Raw genomic sequence first — 6,000 nt, 5'->3', positions numbered from 1 at the left:
AATCTTCTCTCTGTTTGAAGTTTCTCCCTTTGCTGCTCTTTCCTAAGAACTCCAGATGCTTTGTTCTTTCCAGATGGTCAGTTTCATCTCCTCAACTCAAGGAGTTTCCAATCTCCACCTGGTTTCTTCCTTCCTGCACTATGGTTTGGAAACTCTCAAGAATGTCATAGGGCTCATCTCATTGTTTCCCATCTCTCAGGGATCATTGTCTTTTGTTACCTGATGTCAATGCCTTGCAAGTCATGGTTTCATGTTTTCAGTTTTTTGTTGCTTTGAGTGGAAGGATGGAACTTGTTCCTGTTTCTCCATTTGGGTGTGGGCTGATGTCTGTAACTTTTTTATAAAGGGAAAGTATATCAACAATTTAGAACAACTGAATAGGGATAAATTTGGAAGCATCAACTGTTTTTAAGTTAGGTATTGGCTATATAATCAGTTCTTTCAGAATTAGAAAAAAATGAGGAAGCTAAGATAACTTTCACTGTTTTGAGCAATAAGAATTGTTTATAATGAGAACTTTTGATACTTAAAATAAGCTGAAATATCTTTTGAGATATCAAAAACATGTTAGGCTATTTTAGCAAAGTTTTACAGTTCCAAATTATCTTGCATTCCAATAAATAACTCATATTATGTATATGGTAACTCTCACTTAAAGAGGATGCTTGTATCATTTTTCAACTATTTAGGAGAAAGTCCAGCATGGATTATCCTAAAGGTTTTGGTCATTTTATACTATTTTCTTACAAGTTTATTTTCTCTTCACTCTCAGTTCCTTCTGGGTGGCTTTCTTTTATTAGTATTGATTGTTAAAGCAAAGATCATTGTATTGAGTTTTAGATTTGGTCATTTTCCAGTTGCTCATATAAAAAGTTATAGGAACAACTTGAGCATTCCTGGCCTACTTGAAGCACCAGATTGTGTTTGGGAATATATTGATGACAAAAGGAAAGAGATTAAATCTAAAGAAAATACCATATGCCTGATATAATCTCATTTGAGGTCTGTTAAAATGAGATAGGTGCAAAGCAGAGTTATACAATCATAGACCATAGTATAGGGCCATATTCCTTGAAGTGCCAGTTCATGATTAAAACCTTGCATGGGAATGCGAATAAACTCACTAGATCCTTTATTGGGAAAGTTTTTTTAAGCCTTTATTGAATTTGTTGCAAATTTGCTTCTGTTTTATGTTTTGGTTTCTTGGCCAGGAGGCATGTGGGATATTGGCTCCCTGACTGGGGATTGAACCTACACCCCTTGCTATGGAAGGTGAAGTCTTAACAACTGAACCATCAGAGAAGTCCTGAGAAAGCCTTAATATGGAAAAAAAAAGTCAATGGAGCTAAGAGAGTGTGCTTAGTAACGGTAACAGACTGAATGCTTATTTTCCCCCAAATTGATATATTGAAATCCTAACCCCGAAGGTGATGGTATTAGGAAGTGGGGTCTTTGGGGTGATGAAACTACAAGGGAAGAGCCCTCATAAACAGAATTGGTGCCCTTATAAAAGAGAAAACTCCTTTGTCCCTTTAGTTTACGTGAGGTTGTAGCAAAAAGACAACTCTATAAGTGAACTTTCACCAAACACCAAGTCTCCCAAATCTTGTTCTTGGATTTCCAGCCTCTAAAATTGTGAGAAATAAATTTATATTGTTCATAATCTACCCAGTCTATGATATTTTGCTATAACAGCTGTCAGGGAGGAAGAAATTTTCTTCTACCCTTCTAGATGGCCTAAAAATTAAATTGGCATGAAACAGATTTATGGGGGGAAAATCAAACAAATGTTTAATAACATATATATGTGAGAGGGACCCAGAAAAACTGAGTAACTCACCAAAATGGCTGAAATCATCTTCTTGAAATACTCTCTTCTGCAATAGACAACATATGTTGCAGATAATGGTTTGGGACCTCAAAGAGAGGGAGTCAAATGGAGAAAGAAAAGCAAATGTTTGATAAGCAGATTTATGCTAGGCTATGCAAAGACAAGGAGATACAGAAAGAAATTTTAACAAAGAGGCTTTGCTAGGTTTCTTCTAGTCTACACAGGAAGTTGACTGTGGTCAATTTTCGTAATGTGGAAGCTGACTAAATGTTAAGAATCAAAGTGTAGAATAAAGCTGATACCCATACTCAACATTGTAATTTGCTTTTAGTTACATTTCTTTTCCTAAAATGTTCACAATAGAGGTATTCATTTCTCTTGCCCATTTTACCTCTAAATACCGTCACAGTTACTGAGATTTTGTGAAGTAAAGGAATAAACCCAATGGGTATTAACCCAATGTGGCAATCCGGAATTGTGATAGAAGTTACTTATGGCCATGTCTTACAAAGTGCTTAAAACTCAACCTAGGACCTTACATAAGGCTAAAATCATTAATCGCTCCCATCCTGGAACAAGGCCTCTGCATTCATCAGGCAGTTAAGAGGAAAATCAAAGTTTCTTCCTGAATCTTTTGGGCCTTGATTGTTTTCAGCACAGAATAATTTGCAGGTCAAACAGACATTTTGGGGTGGCAAACTTTTCCTCCCCTTAGTCCCCAAACAGACTAAAACAGTGACATCAATGGTTTACATTATGACACAAGTTGCTTATTGCATTACATACAGCTAACAAAACAGTTCACAGACAAAAAACTGATCTACTGCACTTTGAAGAGCATTCGTGTGAAAAATTCTATGGGAAATTATCTCTGACTCTTGACTCTGCATGGTATGCACAAATCTGGATATTAAGACTTTAACAATGACCTTATCAGCAGTATTGAAGAGGGAGGAGTTTCTTCTCCATCAATGCTATGAAGGTAGACGCATTAGAAAAAAGATCAGGTTACAATGGTAGAGGTAATGTATAATTGGTAGAACATGCCTGGTATGAATCAGAGCATACTTAACTGTCAGGTACCTTCTAGCATAGGAGAAAGTGTGATGACCTGAAGAGGTTAAAGTGCTGGAGCACACACACTGTATCTGTATTAAAGTCTTAGAGATTCAGAATGTAATTAGGGGACTATGGAAAGGGAGACTGCATGGTATGACAGTTATGTGTGTGAGTATATTGCTGCACTGCCTAGGTTAGAAAGCTAGTGACCATATTTCCCAGCTGTGAACATTCACGAGAGTAAGATAACCTCACTAAGCTTCAGTTTCATTATATATAAAACAGGAGCAATGGTAATCATACCTACCCCACAGAGTTGTTTTAGGTGCGAAGTCTTGTCTGACTCTTTTGTGACCCCATGGACTGCAGCCTGCCAGGCTCCTCGTTCACTGGATTTTCCAGGCATGAATACTGGAATGAGTTGCTATTTCCTTCTCCAGGGAAACTTCTTGAGCCAGAAATTGAACCCATGTCTCCTGCTTTGACATGTGGATTCTTTACCATTGAGCCACCAGGGAAGACCCCTATAGAGTTGAAGTGAGGATTAAATAAAATATTTACATAGAGGACTCAGCATATACCATGCTCAATACGTGTTAGCTCTTATAATTGTTGTATCAAACTAAAGTACTTTATATAGTATTTGACCAAACACTAAAATAAATCATAGATATTATGAAGTGTTATTAAATAGGTAGGAAGAAAATGTATGTTGTGGGGGAAAGGATCACACCAAGTTTCAAAGGTTATATCACGAGAGGATATACATTTATTAAAGGTGATAAAATTCTGTACATAGCTTTGGTCAGCTGCAAACAGCAGAGTTGCAAACCAATATGTTTCAGACTCAATGAATCCTGAAGATTTCCAGAAACAAATATTAGGTCTTCCTTTGAAATTTTCTACTTGACTGTGCAGGAGTCACCTGGTAAAAATCACTTACAGGACATTCAACCAAATCCACACCTGGATGCTTTTCTAAAGGTGAAACTTTCAGGAAAACAGTCTATATATTCACAATAATTTCTACTGTATTGGAGGAGACTCTTACTTTAGATGCTAGTAAAACAGCACTCACTGAAAGAGACAAAGAGTATATAATGTCATTCAAGTCAAGAGGTTGTACCATGGAAAAAGTATCCTTAAACATAAATCCCATGACATCAGAGCCATTCCTGGTGCTCTGGAAGAATACTCATTCAAGGGCTTAGCATGCAATGAATAATTGCTGAACAGCAAAGAGGAAAATACCAGCAACATGAGCTTTTGCTTGGTTCTTTTGGGAGGATTCTAATTGGAACCAGCCTTAGGCAGATTCACAGGTGCACTAAGGTCTTGACTGCCACACCTACAACCACAAAGAGAAATATGGTGCCTCTTCCCACCATTCGGGGGCTCCCAAGTCTGGCTCTGGTGAAGGAGTAGTGCTCAAAGAGATCAGCTCTTGGGAAAAGTACAAAGTGTCAGCAGCATCAGAATGATATAGAAATCTCACTTAGGATGCAAACCCTAGCCATGTGCTACTGGGAGGGGTCAGCCTGCTATCAATGGGAGAGGGTATCATCACATAACACCATCTCTTCCTCACTACCTTTTCATTGTGACTTACCTTGTAACCATCATGCCTTCAATTATGTATTTTATACTGCTAACTCTGATAACGTTTCACTGTGGTCTTGCTATGTTGTTAAAAAGGCACCACTTTGGGACTTCCCTAGTGGTCCAGTAGTTGAAACTGGACTCTATGTTCCTAATTCAGGGGGCCGGAGTTCAATCCCTTGTCAGGGAACTAGACCTCACGTGCCGTAACAAAGATCCTGTGTGCTGCAACAAATACCCAGCCAACCAAATAAATTTTTATATTAAAGGCATTGCTTTGAGAGAGTGTACTCTCAGGAAATTCACTCTCTCATTTTATTCTAGACTCTGCCTGCATGTCACATTGTTGAGAACCTCTCTGGCCACCCTCTTTAATGACACCTTACCTTCTTGCTCACTCTAAATCCTTTTCCAACTTTCTGTTTCTTCCTAAAATGTCAGTATCCTATGTTATTTCTTGTCTATCCAAACAACTCAAGTCAGCTCTTAAAAAGTACCAATTCTACAACATAAAGATTTATGACTTCAAGATCCAGGGCTTTTAAATCTCCTGTTTTTTCTTTAAATGTGTTTCTTCTGTGAACTGTGTCCCTTCCTCAGATACGTGTCTATGACTTCCTCTACTACCTTCTTGTAACAGATGTCTTACTATAAATAAGGTCAGAGGAGGCTTGGAAAGGAGACTTCGTGAGTTTCTGGATCAAGCGCCACGACTACTAGTGATTCAGTTTCCTACCACCTTTTATAAAAACCTGTTCTATCCAGTTACATAATATTTGGAAGCACGTGTCTTCTAAATCCACTTCTAGAGCTGTTGACAGAGAAAAGGGTGTATGAGTGTTGGGCTGGGAGCTGGCTGCCTTCTTCAACTAAAATTGCCCAAGTGGCACTTTCTGATGAGTCATAGCGTCTACGGGCAGGGTGCTCCATGTCATTACCAAGGTAACTGCAGCGCTCTACTCTCCGAACACATTTTCAACAGGGCTGGTTCTCCAAAGAAACAGACAAGGCAGTCATTTTTCTCTTTTTTTAATTTGAGGGCCCTCAAAAGGCTAGCCTGAATACAAATTTTATTCATATTTACTTGATCTGAAATTCCTAGCGTAGTCATCTTCTAGAGATACCCATCTCCTAAATAAATGAAGATTTTTTTCCTCTAGAGTTACAAATGAACTACTTGACGCATCAGCAGGGGTTAGTCACCTGATCAATATTTCATCATATCTTTCTTCAGTCAGGGGGCTCAAGTACCTGACAGGCAAATGAAGTGTGGCAGTTGATTATGAGAATTAAGATATTGTATGTAAGACACTCAACACTTAGATGGTGCTGAAAAAATAATAGCTCTCATTACAGAGGAAAAACAGGTTGAATAAATGATTCCTATAAACCTACTAATAACATCTTTATGATATTGTTCCTCAGATTCTATGTAATTGTTAGGAGAATTAGAAACATTGCTTCCACATGTGCTCCTGCAGACCCAACATCTCTGACAAAGAAGCCCAGCT

The sequence above is a fragment of the Ovis canadensis genome, chromosome 4 (assembly GCF_042477335.2).
Source record: "Ovis canadensis isolate MfBH-ARS-UI-01 breed Bighorn chromosome 4, ARS-UI_OviCan_v2, whole genome shotgun sequence".
NCBI lineage: Eukaryota > Metazoa > Chordata > Mammalia > Artiodactyla > Bovidae > Ovis > Ovis canadensis.
This window is presented reverse-complemented; position numbering follows the sequence as displayed.